The 18,155-nt window shown below is 34.9% G+C and overlaps 1 long non-coding RNA gene across 1 annotated transcript in view; it reads right to left on the reverse strand.

The window, feature by feature from the left end:
- Window positions 1-1,112: 1,112 nt before the first annotated feature.
- LOC126960805 (uncharacterized) overlaps window positions 1,113-18,155 on the reverse strand; it is a 90,509-nt gene continuing 73,466 nt past the window's right edge. Inside the window, exons 3-4 of the long non-coding RNA XR_007728114.1 lie at window positions 5,386-5,508; window positions 1,113-1,350 (exon numbers count right to left, since the gene is read on the reverse strand). This is a non-coding gene — a long non-coding RNA (uncharacterized LOC126960805). The remainder of the gene's footprint in view (window positions 1,351-5,385; window positions 5,509-18,155) is intronic.

Consider the following 18,155-nt stretch of genomic DNA (forward strand, 5'->3'; position numbering starts at 1 on the left):
AGGCTCTGGTGCAGGTGCCAGCTCCGTGCAAGGCTGCAGCTGGACCAGATGTACTGCACATGGCTTTTCCTGAGAGCACCGGTGTCTGGACAGAAGGAATGTGGTAGCACCCAAAAGCTCAGAGACACCAGAAATTGCAGAGCCCTAAAGAGGGTTTTACAGCCCTGGCTCAGGGAGCTCTTAGGTCTGAGTTCCCTGAAGGGCCGCAGTTCTTCTCTCCTTCTCATCGCCTGCAACATGGTGAGCAGGGGGGTGTGTTTCAGTCCCGTTTGTGTTATAGCTCTTTCAGTCCCACCATCCAGCAGGTCTGAAATTCTTGTCGCACATCCAGGAAGAATGAGGTATGCGGAAAACTGAAGGGTTAGCAAGGTGAAAAAGTGCTTTATTGAGCAACAGTACAACTCTCAGGAGACCTGAAGTGGGTAGCTCCTACCCGCAGGCAGTCGTCCTGTCAAGTCTGCAGCCCTCAGTGGAGAAGAGATCTGGAGTGGGTAGCTCCTATAAGCAGGCAGGTCATCCTGGAGATCAGGAGTAGATAGCTCCTTTAGGCAGGCAGGTCTTCCTGACATCTGTAGCGGAGAGGAGCGCCACAGTGGTAGCTCCTATCTGTAGGCAGGTAATCTGTGTGAATCTGACTGAGTCCAGGATTTTTATGGCTTCAGAAGGAAGGAAGTGCATGCTTATTGGTTCATGGTGGCCATGGGTGGGCCTGGAAGAAGCACTATAAGTTCTCACTCCTGGCGGCCTGCAGCCTGGTCCCCAGTCTTCCCTGTCCCTGGTTTGAAGGTGGGGCTTCACCGAGGACCCACCCCTTTCTGCCCAGGACCTTGTCTGCCTCCTGCCTCCATCAACATGTCATCCATGGTATGTAGGCTGTTCATGCCAATGATTGCCCGCAAGCCTACAGTGCACCACCTTCAGCCCCGCTTGGCCTCTGTCCCTTGATCGTCAGTGCCCAAAGTCCCACGGGGACTGAGGTGTGGGGGTGGAGGCTGACATGTCAGTGTCTCCTCCAGCACACACATTCGGCTGGGTTGCCACAACGCCCAGGCTTTGCTTTACAGTGGTGTGGGTGCCCGAGCCGGAACAGGCCAGGGAGTGGGAGCAGGCACTTCCGAGCCTATAGGAGCATAGGGCATATGGGTCTGGAGTCACCCTTGCAGTTGCATCTGGAGTGAGGGGCTCTTGCCTTGCCACTTGATAGGGGCGGGGGTCCTGCATGTTCCCGGCCCCACCAGCTCCACAGAGGCACAGTCCCACCACGCCTCCCTCGCTGCAGACAACGTCTTCCGAACTGCGGCCCCAGATGGGCTGCTGCTACCATCACTAGGATGTATCCATTGCAAATGCCTTTTGAAGAATGCATTCAGTAACATGGAAAAACATAATTACAGACACAGTAACATACAGACAGTGCTTACTTCCAAAAATAAAGACACAAATTCATATCAAGAATCTCATATCAAGAATCCCTTCTTTATCTCTCCTTAGACAGATATTCAATTATATCTAATATTTGTGTATTCTTTATTTGTCGGATATTTTCCCAAGTGCTTTAAAAATGCTTTAATACTCATAATAACTCTATGCAGTATCTTTTTATTATCACTTTTTTAAAAATGAGGCTGTGAAAGTTTACTAACAAACTCACATAGATGAACATTGCAAATTGAGATATTAAGAAAAATAATTTTTGTATAACAATTACTGTTTGTTTTTATAACTGCTAAGGAAAATATCATTAATTTAGACTGTATTGTACAAACTTTAATACAACATCTAAATAATAAAACATATTTTACATGTTCAATAAATACATATTTTTCTATATGCATAAGTCACCGGAACCTATTACCAATACATATATTTAATGTAAAAATAAAGTACATTTTTTATGGAAACTTTAGTTTCTGGACTGACCATTAAGTTCATTTTGCATCAAGCACTATCTCATAGGAAATGATGTAGATAATATAATGTTATATTAAAGTTGATCTTGTACAATTTGCTACAAACTGACTTTATTCCCCTGTTGGTGGAACCAGTATTACAGAGTATTTTCTTCCTAGCCTGTGTTTAACAATTGATTACAACATACTCCTTGACCTTTTTATTTTCTTGCCTATGTATACTGCCTGCCTGTCCTGTTTTAAGCCCTATTTCTTTTAAACATCACATTTCTTATTGGTTGCTGTCTATCTTTGTTCTTTATCCTACGTTACCTTGTTATCAATAAAATTGCACATGTCTGATTGAGTTGTTGTAGCTTCTAGTTTCATGAGCTAAAAGTCCAGTGCCTCTCTCTTTCCCTTTCTTGAGGCATCCATTTATTGCTTCAGCCATTTCCTCCTCCTGTTCACTTCTCACTTCTCTATTTTTTCGTTTCTCATTTCCTTTTTCTTTCTCTCCCTGTCTTTTTCTCTTCCTCCCTAATCCAAAACTGTATCATCCAGTATCCTATTAAGAACTATGTTTTACAAAGAAAATGATATGTTATACAAAGCTGTCGATGATGAGTAGGGAAAAATAAATGCTGCAATTAGATGATAAAGGGGAAAGGGAGGGAAATATAACCCTTAGTCTTTCATAATTAAAATTTCATATATCTAAGTGAACTCACTGGAACTCAGACTCAAGTATTTGTAATAGCTGAAGTCATGTTATTTTAGTATAAAACTGGAAAGCAACTCATTTTTGTTGCTGTTATTCTTTTTGTTTGTTTGCTTTTTCTTAGAATCAGCAGACTTGTGAAACACTGTGACATAACATCCCCTCATGCACTGACTGCAGAGGAAGCAAAAAAAAAAAAAGAAGTCTCATGCTTTCTACCCAAAAGTCCCTGCTGAAATGCAACATCAGGTCTGGTTTCACTAATTTTCCATTTTTCAATTGTTTTTCTTATGTTGGAAAGAAAAATCTCAAAATAATTTGATAGGGAATTTAGCAAACATAAAATTAAGTCATGATCCATGCCATATGCAAATTACTGTCGTTTCCTGAGAGATTATTGCACTTTCTAGTTATGTAACAATGTATGTTCTATCTTGAAATAGCTTTAAGACTTGGCTGAGTTTCCAACAAAGTCTCAATTACATATGAGATTTAACAAAGGCAATGAAGAGATTCAATGCCCTAGGCTTTCAGAGAAAAAAAATAAAAATAGAAACACACATACCCATGGAATTATTCTAATAGTTACTTGGTATTACTAAGAGAGTCAGTTGAATATGCCTTTTCACATATGGATTAGCAAAATATTGATTTGAACTAAGTATCTTAACCTCATTTAAACTTCTGCGGACTGCAGTAAGTGAAGTGAAGCACTGTTCTACACATTTGAGCAGATTTTCAAGTTCTCTAACACTACAATACTTCCAACTAACAAGTTGGCAATAGCCCAAAGTTTGTTTTGAAAGTTTAATTCTTTAAATAAAATGTTTACTTTCACCTACATATAACTAATAATTTACTTCTCTGGATCAAAATTACTTGGATTTTGTATTTATATTTTTGTTGCTATAATTGATTAGTCTGTTCAATAGACACATGTAGTTCAATATATTTGTACATTTTATGGCATCATAGGTATACTGAGAATATACTAGGTGCTTTTATTTTTCAAGTAAATCAATATACTTAACATACACAAAATATTAGTTTCCATGTATACTATTTAAAGTGAAAATAAGGTTAATATTTTGAGAAAGATACATAATGAATTGTTTCTCAATGAGGGAGTGAATAATGGAGGAAAGAAAAAATAAATGAGAGCAGTGAAAATGCTCCTTTTCATTAAAAATGACAGAAACAAACACTTAATTGAAATAAATGAACAAGCATCATTTATTCAGTTGTATGACAAATATCCATGGCAAGCTACTATGTACCATGCCAGTAAGGAATAAAACATACTTGTGTTTATGTGTTCTATTCTAGTTGTATAGCCAGAAAATAAACATTTACTTTATATTTATAAGAATCCCATTTATAAGATATTCTTGAAAAGACAAAACTATAGTGATGGAGAACAGATCAGTAATTGTCAGGATATAGAGTTGATGTAGTGTGGTTGGTTATATGTGGCTAAATGTGTGCTAAAATTTATAGAAATTCACATCCAAAATCAAAGTCAATTTTACTATATATTAAACCCAAAACAGATAACCTTTAGACTAAATTAAATAAACTGACATAATATAATGTTTTCTGGAACACGTGGACTACATTTATTCAACAAAGCTTGTAAAACTCCTTGGCATATCTACTACATATGCATACCTTATAACCCAACAATTTCTATTTTATAAATATGTCCAATAAAAAAGGCATATGTAAGTCACAAAAATTTTGTAATGTATTTTGAGTAGCATTCTTCCTAATTGATTTTTTTGTATAATATATTCCAGGACAATAAGAATCTCAAGGTAACTTTTTAAAGTTAACTAAGATTTTTAATTTAATTTAAAATTCTGAAGCATTTTCAATACCATTTTGGTATTTTAAAATGTACAGTATAGAACAAAATGTTTATGATTTTTAAAATGTAGGATTTTAAGGTTAAAATAAAATATATTAAAATATAGTAAGTAAAACCACAACCTTCCCAAATATAATTTGGAAATAAGAGTAGCAACTTAAGATGCATTGTTAAAGAAAAATGTATTTTTTAAACAATGGATTTCTGATTTTGATCTACCTATCTAGGGAAACAATGAAAAATACAGTATCTCAATGTTAAAATGAAACTTACTCTTTATCTCATAAAAATATACTTCTTTTTATTACCAAAATTATTATTTTTAGTGACTACTCTGTCACTAAAATCTCTGTTGCATTTCTTGAATCATCTTTATCTTCTCCCTTCATAAGCCATATATTTCAGTAAACCTAATAGCCTACCGTACCTAGAAAGATGCCACATATATGTTGTGTCAAATAAATACTAGTTGAATGAATGTATTGGTGGTCATTTAAAATAACAACTTACATTCTAATATCATCATTATAAGAAAGTGTGATGTCTTTGAATGTACACGGCACTACATTGTAACTTCAAAGAGATAAAATTATTGTCCACTTTGTAAGTAGCCCATAAAAATCACTGCCTAATAAAAAAAGTGAAGGGCAGTATCTTCTAAGGGAACTTTATTCCTCAATATTATAAGAAAGAAGAAAGAGATGTATTATCTACTTGAGATATGAATAATGAATGTTAGCATGAGCTAATGTGAAAATTTAAAAGTTGTAATGTGTTATGAACTGAATGTTTGTGTCCCCCCAAAATTCATAGGTTGAAATTCTACCCCTTAACAAGATGGAAACAGGTGGGGAATGTAGGTGATAATTAAGTCATGAGAGCGTAGCCCTCATGAACAGGATTATTACCTTGATAAAAGGGACCACAGGAGCTCTCTTGTCCTCTTTCCTCCATTTGAAGTTATGAGGAGGTCTGCAGTCTGTGACCTCGACAATGCTGGCACCCTGATCTCAGACGTCCAGATTCAAGAACTGCAAGAAATAAATGTTTGTTGTTCAAGCAACCTAGTCTAAGGTACTATGTTATAGCAGCTGGGACTGAGACATGAAGTTATTCAGATATATTGTAAATTTATTTGTGTTTTATTTTCTAAATACAATATCAAACCATTACTAATATATTTGTATCTAAAGAGCAATATATAATTAAAAAGAACCACACAATTACTTTTGTCAACCTTGATCATTTTTGATGCTAAGGACAACTCACTCAGGAAGCGTTACAATTTAATCTAATTCCATATATAATAGAGAATCATGTGTATTTTAAAAGAAGTTTCTTTTTCTTATTCTCTAAAGATTGAATTTTATTCCAAGCCATAGATTTTTTTTATATTAGTACTCATCACTGAAACATTTCAGTAGAACATTCAATAAAGTACTTGTCATATTGGTGAGGGGAGCTTTTATTTTCTGGTTCTATTTTTCTATGTGGGTGAGTTTTTCTAAGTGGTACTGTTGGTATCTTTCACGTTCCACAGTTGTTTCTCACTATTAAGGGAAGATTGGCTTAACTGAGAGTGTGGTTATAAGGAGACACTGATTACACTTAGCTCAGCCCTACCTTCCTTCATTCCCTTTATTTCTGCCAACTTGCACAAAGGATCTATTCTCATTCTTTCTTGGTCATTTATTAGATTTAGTAGGACAGATTTCCATCACAGAGCCTTTGCATTCTATTAATTTCTGTGTTTAGATGGATCTAATTATTCAGGAGTATAATATAAATAATCAATTATCTAATTAAATCTATAGCCATATATTCGAACCTAGATTTTGTCAGTATATAATCATTTTATTTGTTTATTTTTACAAATTTAAATAGTTTTTTGTGTATAAGTGGTTTTTTTGTTACATAGATGAATTATATAGTGGTGAATGCTTTGATTTTAGTGCACCCATCACCGAAGTAGTACATATTGCACCCAATAGATAGTTCTCCGTTCCTCATCTCCTCCCACCCTCCACCTTCTGAGTCTCTAAAGTCTATTATATCATTCACTATCTGTGTCTTTACATAATCTTAGCTTAGCTTCCACTTATAAGTGAGAACATACAGTTTTTGCATTTCCACTCCTGTATTACTTCACTTAGAATAATGGCCTCCAGCTCCATCCATGTTGCTGCTGACATTATTTTGTTCCTTTCAATGGCTGAGTAGTATTTCATGGTGTATATTTATCATATGTTCCTTATCTGCTCATTGGTTCACAGGCACTTAGGTTAGTTTCATATCTTTGCAATTATGAATTCTGCTGCTATAAACATATGTGTGCAAGTATCCTTTCATATAATTACTTCTTTTTTTATGGGGTTTTAGATACCCCGTAGTGGGATTGCCGGATCAAATGGTAGCTCTACTTTTAGTTCTTTAAGGAATCTCCATGCTGTTTCCCATAGAGGTTGTACTAATTTTCATTGCCATCTGCAGTGTATAAGTGTTCCCTTTTCCCCATATCCACATCAATATCTATTGTTTTGTGACTTTTTAATAATAAAATTGTCATTCTTGCAAGAGTAAGGTAATATCTCATTGTGGTTTAGTTTGCATTTCCTTGATGATTAGTGATGTTGAGCATTTTTTCATATGTTTGCAGGCCATAAATCTTCTTTTGAGAAATGTCTATTAATGTCCTTTGCATACTTTCTAATAAGAGAATTTGTTTTTTTTAAATTGGTGATTTGTTCCAGTTCCTTATAGATTCTGGATACTAGTCCTTTTTCATTTGCATAGTTTGCAGATATTTTCTCCCATTCCATGGGTTGTCTGTATTTCTTTTGCTATGCAGAAGCTTTTTAGTTTAATTAGGTCTCATTTATTTTTATTTTGTTGCATTTGCTTTTGGGGTCTTAGTTATGAATTCTGTGCCTAGGCTGATGTCTAGAAGAGTTTTTCCAATATTGTCCTCTAGAATTTTTATGATTTCACGTCTTAGATTTATGTCTTTAATATATCTAGAGTTGATTTTTTATATGGTGAGAATTAGAGATCCAGTTTCATTCTGCTACATGTGGCTTGACAGTTTCCCCAGCACCATTTATTAAATAGGGTGTGCATTCTACAATTCATGTTGCTGTATGCTTTGTCAAAGAACAGTTGGCTGCACATAATTGGCTTTATTACTGGGTTCTCTGTAATCTTCCATTGAACTATGTGCCAACTTTTATACCACTACCATGTTGTTTTGGCAACTATAACCTTATAGTATAATTTGAGATCTGGTAATGTGATGCCCAGATTTGTTCTTTTTGCTTAGGTTTTCTTTGGCTATTCAGACTCTTTTTGGTTTCATATGAATTTTAGGATTGTTTTTACTAATTCTCTGACAAATGATGTTGGTATTTGAATGGAAATTGCATTGAATTTTTATGTTTCTTTGGGCAGTATGATCATTTTCACAATAGTGATTCTTTCAATCCATGAGTGTTTCCATTTGTGTCTGCCATGATTTATTTCAGCCTGTTTTGTAGTTCTCCTTGTAGAGATCTATCACTTCCTTAGTTAAGTATATGTCTAGGTGCTTTTGTTATTGGGGTGTGTGTGTGTGTGTGTGTGTGTGTGTGTGTGTGTGTGGTTTTATTTATAGCTGTCGTAAAGAGATTGAGTTCTTGATTTGATTCTCAGCTTGGTCGTGGATGCTGTATAGCAATTCTACTGATTTGTGTACATTGATTTTGTAACCCAAGTCTTTACTGAATTCTTTATCAGATCTAGGAGCTTTTTGGATGAGTCTTTAGGGTTTTCTAGGTATTCAATCATATCATTTGTACACAGTGATAGTTTCACTTCTTCTCTTCCAATTTGGATTCCATCCTCATGATGTAATTATCTGCTAAAGACTTAGCCTCCTAATACCATCACATTTAGGGTTAAGATTTCAACATATGAATTTTGGTGGAACTCATTCAGTCCATAAGAAGACCTTATAGAATGTCACAGAGTTTAAGCAGGTAGAATAAAAGTAATTTTTAATAATTATACACTGACACCCAGGGACTCCCACTCCTGGGGGAAGGGGGAGCACACCACATCAAGGGAACATCCTGTGGGACCAAATAATTTGGATGGCAGGCCTTGAGCTCCAGATCCTTCTGCTGGTGGAAAGTTTCCTTCAGCAGTGGCTGTACTCCAGTCTAGAATACAGAGCAAGATTCTGACTCAAAAAACAAAAAGAAAAGGCTGCCAGGGCAGTTGTCAATGCAAGGCCCTGGGTTATTCAAATATAGTTTTTCCAGGAATAGTTTTAACACAAGAACTAATAATACTAAATCAGGATAAGCCTATCCTTTCTTATTTGCTTGCTTGGCTTTTTGATAGACACAGTGAACACTTATGGATAAATAAAGATCTTGAAGAGACTTAAATACTTTCCAGATATACTATGTGAGCTATAATCCTTGAACTAGGTGTTCAGCATGCTTCAGGATTAAAATGAGTGCAGTTTTTTTTTTTTTTTTAATGAAAGAGATGGTTTTGTCCTTTAATACTTTCGTAATATATTTTTTTAATTTTTTAACTCATGTTAAAATATTATTTAAGTTTGGATTTTATTTAATCAATAATTTTTAACTTACCTCAAGGGCATAAAGGCATCTAAAGTCCCTTTGTACTTTAATACTCGATCCATAATTAATTTCTCCCTACCAGTGCTAATGGTAGATATTGAAATTGAGGACATCTCCTCATGGTTGGGATTTTATTTTTGTAGCATCTGTATTTTATCATTGAGTCTCATTGTAAAACCTTGTATAGTATATGTCATGAACATTTGGATTTTTTTTGAGGTTCAGAGTAGCATTCAAATCAATTTTACCACTTTATGACTATTTTTAAAATATACCATTCTGTGAAGAATAACATAACCTTCCCTTCAGTGATCTTCAGATCATCAGCAAATGGTTGGGGCACATGACAGACATCACAAACAGAATGACTCAATTTTAATCTTTCTTTTGATCCATCATGCGCACAGAAAGTTCAAATATTTGCTAATTCTGTGTGTGTGTGTGTGTGTGTTCTCTGTGTACTTGTAGATTGTATTGCTGTGAAAATATGCATTGCTCTCTCATCAGGCTTTTAGTTTATGGAACACTCCATAGCAGGTTCTTCTCTACAGTACATCTCCATCGTGTAAGATTATACCACTGTTCCCCAGCCTAAGCCAAGTGATTGGCTTTAGACATATAATTCTCAGCCTGGGACCACTTCGTCCCCCAGGGAACATATGGTAATGTTGCAGACATTTTTGTTTGTTACAACTGTGGGGCTGTTACTGGCATCTAGTGGGTAAAAAACAAAGATGCTGCTAAATAATAATGCACAAGATAGCTCTTCCAACCCCACCACAAATAATTATCTGGTCTCCAAAGTTAGTAATATTGTGTCTGAGAGTGCTTTTAATAATGAAATGTGTGTGATGTGATATGAACCATTTCTGAGTAGAAATCTTAAGAATCATAGTGTGATTCTGCCATTATTATTTTTTTTCTCTACCATGAGATGGGTGTAGGGGCTCCAATATGACTGCCTCTATAACCTAGACCCAAAATTGAAGAAGACATGGAGCAGTGCTCTAGCCAAACCACAATAGACGTATAATATGATCAAGAAATAAAGACATGTAATATGATCTAGAAATAAACCTTTCTTGTTGTAAGCTACTAAAATTTAAAGGTCTTTTGTTACTGTAGCATAATGTACTTAACATAAGCTGATTGATAAATTACTTAGTGAATTTCAGTAATAAGATTAGCATGTTTATGTCCATGAGGATGATCCCTGAATCTGACTCTTAATTGGCTCTGAATTCAGTTGATAAAGAAGGATTTTATTTATTGCCTTGCATAAAAATTAAAATATATGCTAAGATAAAATTGCTAATTCAAGGAAATGTAAACATTTCTATTTGAAGGGTTTTTAATCTCCAAATGATGCCAGACATTTTTAAATATGCTAAAAATCACCTTCTTTTGAAAGGTTAAAGCATGTCAATGACCAGCCTGAGCAAATTATCTTAAATGTAATGTAGTTTTAAATATGGTCTTGTCCAGATAATTTGTAATTTGTTAAACAGTTCATGGATGCTGGTTCTCAAAAGACTTGGGAAAGTGAAAATTTGAACATCATTTTATGTAGGGGCCTAGTAGACAGTAACAACAATTTTGGGAGTGACTGGTAAGTTCAGTTTAGTGGTAAAATAGCTATAATAAATTTATAGAAGCAGTAAATTCCTGCTCTGTAGTCAACGATTCTCCCAATAAGGTAGTCTAAAAATCTTGAACATTTACAGCCAAGTGTGAGAAGATAGTTCCAGCCTCTCTTAGTTTAAAGATAGTCTGCTACTCTTTCTGTGCTCATACTTTTCTTACAAAGTGTCAAAATATGTGGTGAACAGATACACACAAATAGACAAAGCACATGTGTTTGTGTTATAGTGCGCGTGCTTTCCGTCAGGCTTCAATTCCTTTTTGAAGGGAGTTTTGCCTTATGAATGTCTAATTAAGAGTATTTGGCACATAAAAAGGCTAAGTAAAGATTGAATTAATGAATACTTAAAAATGAATAGATAGTTTAATTTATGCTTATTTTCACAAAATAATCTAACAAAAATTTTATGAAAATTAGATATTTAGAACCAGTCTAATGTTTCAGTTTATACAAAGTTTTTTTTTTTCAATTCTACAAGAAATAAAAATGAAGTGTTTCATTGTAATCCTGTTTTCAAGACTGGAATTTATCTTCATTTTCAAAAGACTAAGAGTGGATGGCTTGTGGCTACTAAATTTCTCAAAATAGACTTCAAGACATATCTGAGTGTAGAGAAGGTGAGCAGATATTGGAAAATACAGTTCTCCTACATCAAACATCTTCAAACTTTAAAAAGCTTGGGCTTGTAACCCATCTTGTCCTCATAAAAAAGCTATACCATGCTGACATTCAAAGTTTTGGACATGGTGTTTTGCCATATTACGATTGTGATATACCTGTTTGAGACTGTGAGTTAGATCCTTTGGTTTCAGTTGAAGGACCTTATCTACAGCATATTTTTGTATTCTAATATAAGAGAATTGGATGTTACTCTAATAAAATTCAAAGGAAATAATTCTTTATAGATGCTTAAACTTCATAAAAAATTTAGGAAAGGTAGAGTGGCTTTGGACCTCAAATTTCTTTACATTCAGCATAACATTATTTTAACTTACAGTCTTGTATAACCCAGAGAGAATTTAATTGTCCAAAACCTTGTTATCTAAATGAAAGTCTGTGGCCTGGACACCCACACTGTCCCTCTGCTGGTATTATCTTATTTTGGGTCTTAAATTGCTGTTTTCTGAGGAAAGAAAAGTGTCTCCTGACGTCATTAAAAAAAAATAGACCCTGCTTTTTGATGCTCATTAATTTTGTATAATATGATTTTCTTCAGCCATCCAATTTATCTGTGTGAAGCAGTTACGTTTAACTTTAGTTTAGTTGCAAGCCTAAAGATTTTATTCCTAACTGCATTAAGTTAGTTGCATTTTATTTGTGATTTGAGTTTAAAGTAGGTAAAATATACATAACTATGAGCTGTTAAGTCTTTCTTTTCATTAAGAATGGTATTCTTCTTGGCTATTATTGTACTCTAGATACTATTTGTCCAACATTTTCTAAATATGTAAAAAATCTTTAGGTTATTTGATTTAGCTTTAAAAAATAATTTTGAACAATCTTCATGTAGATTGAAGACCTTCATTTACTAATTTTATTATGTAAAATATTTCAAAAATGTTATACAAATTAAATATTTACTTCCAAATCTTGAAATGAATTCTATTAAGTAGTATTTAATTTTAAAATACATATTTTCAGACAAAACTTTTATCAATTAGAATATTTAAAAATATACACAAGTTATTCCTGGAATCATTTAAAATAAACATCATAATATCCTCTTCTGAAGTGTTTCTATGTAGCTGTTATTAATATTTAGACACATACACACATACCATCTAAACATTTTGTGAACATGAGTGAAATATATTAAAAAGTTACAGTTCAGAAGATAAATGAAAGAACAAGATATAAAACAAACCTTTTTTTTTTTTACAAAGGCATTAATTTATTAAAAGATGCATTAGTTAGAATGTTAAGATTAACCAAATCCTCAGAACAAAAATTGGATCCAGTGCCACGAAAACCTGCCCACCATCTCAGGAGAAAGGCTGTCTCAAATACTTATCTGGCAAGATCTCATGCTATCCAAATGGAATATGAACTTCATTTCATCAACTCAGGTGAGGAAAATAATCCCCAGATGTTGCAATGAGCTCACACATTTCTGTCATCACTTTATTGTTGTATTATTGTTATTTGTGTATTAGTTTTCTTTTCTGCAATTGACTTAGCTCATCTCTGGGTCAGTTGGCTTCTCTATTTTAGTGTCATAGTCAACACCTGCAAGAGCAATCATATGTATTTCTCTTATAGCCAATGGCTCTCAGGAAAATATATACAATGCAGCATGTTTACTAAGGCATGGATATTTGTCTTATGCAACGTTGTGGGCAATCTAATCAAAGCTACCTTGGCTCCTGATTATGTGTGCCCAAGAAGTGGGCTTTCTTTCTTTTCCCACATAGCTCTAGGCCAAAAGATGAACGAGCTTTTGGCATTCTCTGAACTCCGAGAAATGTTCTTCTTTTGTAGTTTTACAGGAATTTCAAGTTATTTAGTCTTTCAATAAGGGTTTTGAAATCCAGGGTGAATAATTATTGTATAACATACATGAGACATATTCTGTCTTGTATATGTTCATTTGATACAGTATCTGCTATGAGTCAGGCATTATGATGATTACAGAAGATAAAAAGAAAACAGGACGCCTGCCTTCCAAGATTTCACGACCAAAAAAGTCAAATAAATTAATAAGCAGTTTCAATACTTTTTTTCTTTTCTTCTTCTTCTTTTTTTTTTTTTTTTTTTTTTTGAGACAGAGTCTCGCTGTGTCACCCAGGCTGGAGTGCAGTGGCACGACCTCAGGGCACTGCAACTTCTGCCTCCCGGGTTCAAGAAATTCTCCTGCCTCAGCACCCCGAGTAGCTGGGACTGCAGGCACACGCCACTATGCCTGGCTAACTTTTTTGTATTTTAGTAGATATAGGGTTTCACCATGTTGCCCAGGCTGGTCTCAAACTCCTGAGCTCAGGCAATCTGCCTGCCTCAGCCTCCCAAAGTGCTGGGATTAGAGGAACGAGCCACTGTGATTGGCCAATTTCAGTAATTTCTAAAGCAAGGTAAACTATTAATGAGTTCAATTATTTGGCATAGATATAGGTTTTTAAATATTGTATACATATGTAAATCAACTAAAATTAGAATCTTAGCAGACAGAGGCGACTGGAGTTTCAATCTCAATCACATTTTTCCATGCCTTTCTATGTACAATGTCAGTCAAAGGAGATGATAGACAGGGGAGGTCTCACTGGTTATGGGACTATTTTGGCTCCAGATGAGATACCCGTTATGTTAGCTCCCATGATGCTCCCTTGTCCACAGGATCTGCTGCTACAGGCCATGCTAGGAGCAGGGTCAATTGGACGTGTTTGTAAGGGCCCATGGCCTAGGGTGAGATTCACTCACGCTAGGAGGTGCTAGACCTGAGATTCATTCTCCCTATGTGTGCCTCAGTCACTTTCTCATTGGTGTTGCTACTTCCCAAGGGGGCTGCTGCTTCTAATCATATTTGTCCTCCTTGGATCTCCTCCACGCCTCTCTCCCTTCATTCTACAAGAATTCCAGTTTTAAAAAAGATAGGTTTTAGAAAAACAGAACAAAATACCAAGAAGAAAAGTACATTCGGCCAGCTTTATCTTTAGGGAAGAATCATAAGCCATTCTGGGGCAACTTAGGACAGGAAGGCCTGCCTCTTCATGGAAATGGAGGTGGGGAAAGAGATAATTTGAAAATAAAACGTGATTTCATGTATCACATTTTTAAACACATCTAATAAATGTAAGCCAAAGATTTTAATGTCATGCAAAATACTATGATTGAAAAATCGCTAGCCAACAGGCGAGTAGAAGATACCTGTAACTCCTAACCATGAAAAAATCAGGGAACAGGTATCTCATCTGGAGCTAGAAATCAGGGAAAGATTAAAGTTTTCTAAAGTTTTTGAAGGAAAGGACTCCAAAGGGATTTTAGACACAGCTGAGTCTTAAAGACAATGTCAGGAGACTGAAAGGGATGGAGTTTATTCTAAGCAGAAAACACCGGTACTACGAACGTAAGTTCTGATCTACTTAAGGAATCACACACAAATTAGAACACATTGTACAGTACGTGGAGAGTGGTAGAGAGAAGAACCAAGATATAGTGGCCAGATCATAAATGTCCTTGTCTGCCCTAGAGATTTTACTTTTATAACAGACAATAAACTACTCATGCACTGTTTCTTTCTGAATCCTTTATTTTTATTTACTGCTTTAATTATTACACTTGCTTTCAAGTGCTCATATACCTAAGCTAAAATTGTGAAATCTTTAAGTAAAGAGAACATGTCTTATAACTATTTCCTATGCATATTAATACAATGTCATTTAAATAGTATTTTGCAGTAGTTTGATAACATTTCAATTTTGTTATTTATATTATGCCTTTTGCCATAGTAAAGAGTATATTTGCTTGTTTCACTTAAGCTCTAATTTTTGTTTTTGAGTCAATTTTACTAATAAGTAAGTAATAGATAAGCCAAATTTTACTTGCTGAGATCATGTCAAATTTTAATTTTGTTTCCCAATATTCTATTTATCTAACCTATTATTTTGCTTACAATTAAATCAATAACTGCATTAAAGATAAACATAATACATATTAATTTTCCTTTGGAAAACTGAGAACTTTTTATCACAGAACTAATTTTTAGAAAGCATTATGATTCTTTTTAGTAGAGAAGAGATGTTTTTAAAAGTAAAATAAAAAAAGAAAAGAAAAAAGGTACTTTCCCTGACTAGGTACATGCTGAATCAATTTTAATTTTGGAAATAATAATTTACCATTTGCTTATCAAAGTCATACTCATTCCAGATGTTTGTTGGCTTTTTTGTATGCAAATTAACATAATAATATCTTTATATTTAAATAGGAAATAGACAAAATCATCTGCTTATTTCGCGTAGCAGAAAATAATGAAATTGTTTATGAAAGTAGACTACACTGAAAAACAAAGGAAAAAATTACTATGTTATGTGATATTTTGTTATTTTTTGTGGTGTACAGATTTGGTCTATGGAAACTGTGGAGATGTTTATTTTCTTCAATATACAAATTTCTCCATTTTTTTTGTGTGTGTGTATATGTAGTTAATTTAAATTAATGATTAATAAGAAAGATATTAATCATTTATTAATATATCTATTTTTTTCTTTTTCTATTACTTCTCTCTCCACCCTTTATCTGGGTTCAGGTTGGGGCTAAAACATGAGAAAGGACATGGGCCTCTCCTGAATGCATAACCCCACTACAACTGCCAGAATTTCTACTATCACCAACTACACAAGCTTCAGAATCAAGCAGCAGAGACTAAGTACCATAGTCATTTCATAATCATGAAGGTTGATTTTTGTAATTTTTCTGCAATGGATGTTTTGTACTCTCTCTCTCTGTCTCAATGTAATTTGGTTCTGAATCAAAATCTTGAAAGGATGAATCTAAATTATGTCCCCAAACTTGCAAGATAGTCTTGGAATTGTAGTTCTTAAGTGAGTTACCTCTGTATGCTATAAGAGGTCTACAGTAGCTTTCAACAGATTATTCATAAAGATATTCAAGTCAAGTCTGTAAATGAAATCAGACCTGTCACACATTGTTCTTAGATACTTTTTCTAACTAACCTACCATTCTGGTTAACTCTGCTGGCCAAATTAAGGTTAAATTCTGTTTTTTATGCATGTGACTGGACCCTTAGAAAATACACATGTGGAAAAAAGGTTAAGTAGTGAAAAAAGGTAGTAAAATGTGAAACCATCTAGATTTTCAAAGCACTTTAAACATATTTGTTCCAAACCCACACAATTTGTACACAAACATTCCTCTTGAGCACGTCTTCTTTGACTGCTTTGGTAATATGGTCGCTAAATTGTTTAATTTATTTTATCTCTTAAATGATACTGGAAATTGTATAAAGCTGTGATCCCTAAACTTTTTGGCACCAAGGACCGGTTTGTGGAAGACAGTTTTTCCACAGAAGGCAAGGAGGGATGGGTTTGGGATGATTCAAGTGCATTACATTTATTGTGTACTTTATATCTATTATTATTATATTGTAAAATATAAAGAAGGAATTATACAACTCATGGTAATGTTGAATCAGTGGGAGCCCTGAGATTATTTTTTGTTGTTGTTGTTTTGTTGTTGTTGTTGTTTGTTTTGTAGCTAGTTGGTTCCATCTGGGGTGATGGGAGCCAGTGACCCCGAAGTGTGTTGCTTATGTTCAGTTTACTCTGCAATCTCATTTTGGTTGCTGTCACTGCAGGAAAGTCTGCTTCGCAAAGATAGGATGTTGGAAATGGAAGCATGCTTTTCAGTGCTTTTACGGCAATCTCAAGATATTCTGCCTTGCCTTTAATCCAGAACGTATGGAGATTTGATGTCTTCTCAAACATACTTTTAAGGGCACCATCTTTTGTGATCTCAAGCAGTTGATTCTCTTCTAGCATGGGGTGAGTCAACTCAACTGGCTGATTCACAAATGGGTCACGGATCCATTCCTTCCCAGTTCAGGGAAGTAGTGTAGTTGGGAAGTAATGCTCAAACTCTTATGAAAGCTGAGATAGGTGATCATGCACCACCTAGGAGGAAGAAAGCCCTGGCTCATTCTCTTTCAAAATCTCTGCTAGTGCTTGAAACATCAGAAATCCCAATGTTCACTTGTTGTCCTCACAATTCCAGTTTGGCATTGAATGCAGCCATTTTATCTGGTGGCTTGAACACAGCTATCAGTCTCCTCTGAAGTGATAGATTGAGTTCACTGAGCCAGTTAAATGTGTCACACAAATAAGCAAGTTTGCAACCCATTTTGGATCACTGAAATGTGCTGTTAGTGGTAACTGTTCTTCTAAAGGAAATCTCTGGAGTGACTCTCACATCCCAAAAACTCTGGCCAGTGATCTACCTTTAGAAGGCCACATCACTTACGTGTTGAAGACGTGTGTGCTCTGCATCCATCTCCTCACAGAGCTGTGCTGTGAACAGACATGAGTTAAAGGCATGTACTTTCATGTGGTTGATAATTTTAATCATATCCTGCAAACCACTGTTAAGTTCAGGTAACATTTTTGGGCTAGCCAGTATTTCTTTATGGATGACACCATGTGTAGACTCATATTTAGATGCAACCTCTTTGACTCCAATAGTGAAACCAGAAAGCCATGCAGTCATGGCAGCCACTCTGTGCATGCATATACTGACACAAAATGACTAATTCAGTTTTCCAGATATGTAATCATTTAAAGACTTGAATAGTTCTGCAGTTGTGTTTTTAGTTGCCAGCAAAAGTGTACATAACACAGCCTCATGAACATCCTCCTGAAAAATATAACGTACAAAAACAAGCATTGTTGCCTTCTTGTCAACATCGGTA

The sequence above is a fragment of the Macaca thibetana genome, chromosome 8 (genome assembly GCF_024542745.1).
Source record: "Macaca thibetana thibetana isolate TM-01 chromosome 8, ASM2454274v1, whole genome shotgun sequence".
In the NCBI taxonomy this organism is placed as follows: domain Eukaryota; kingdom Metazoa; phylum Chordata; class Mammalia; order Primates; family Cercopithecidae; genus Macaca; species Macaca thibetana.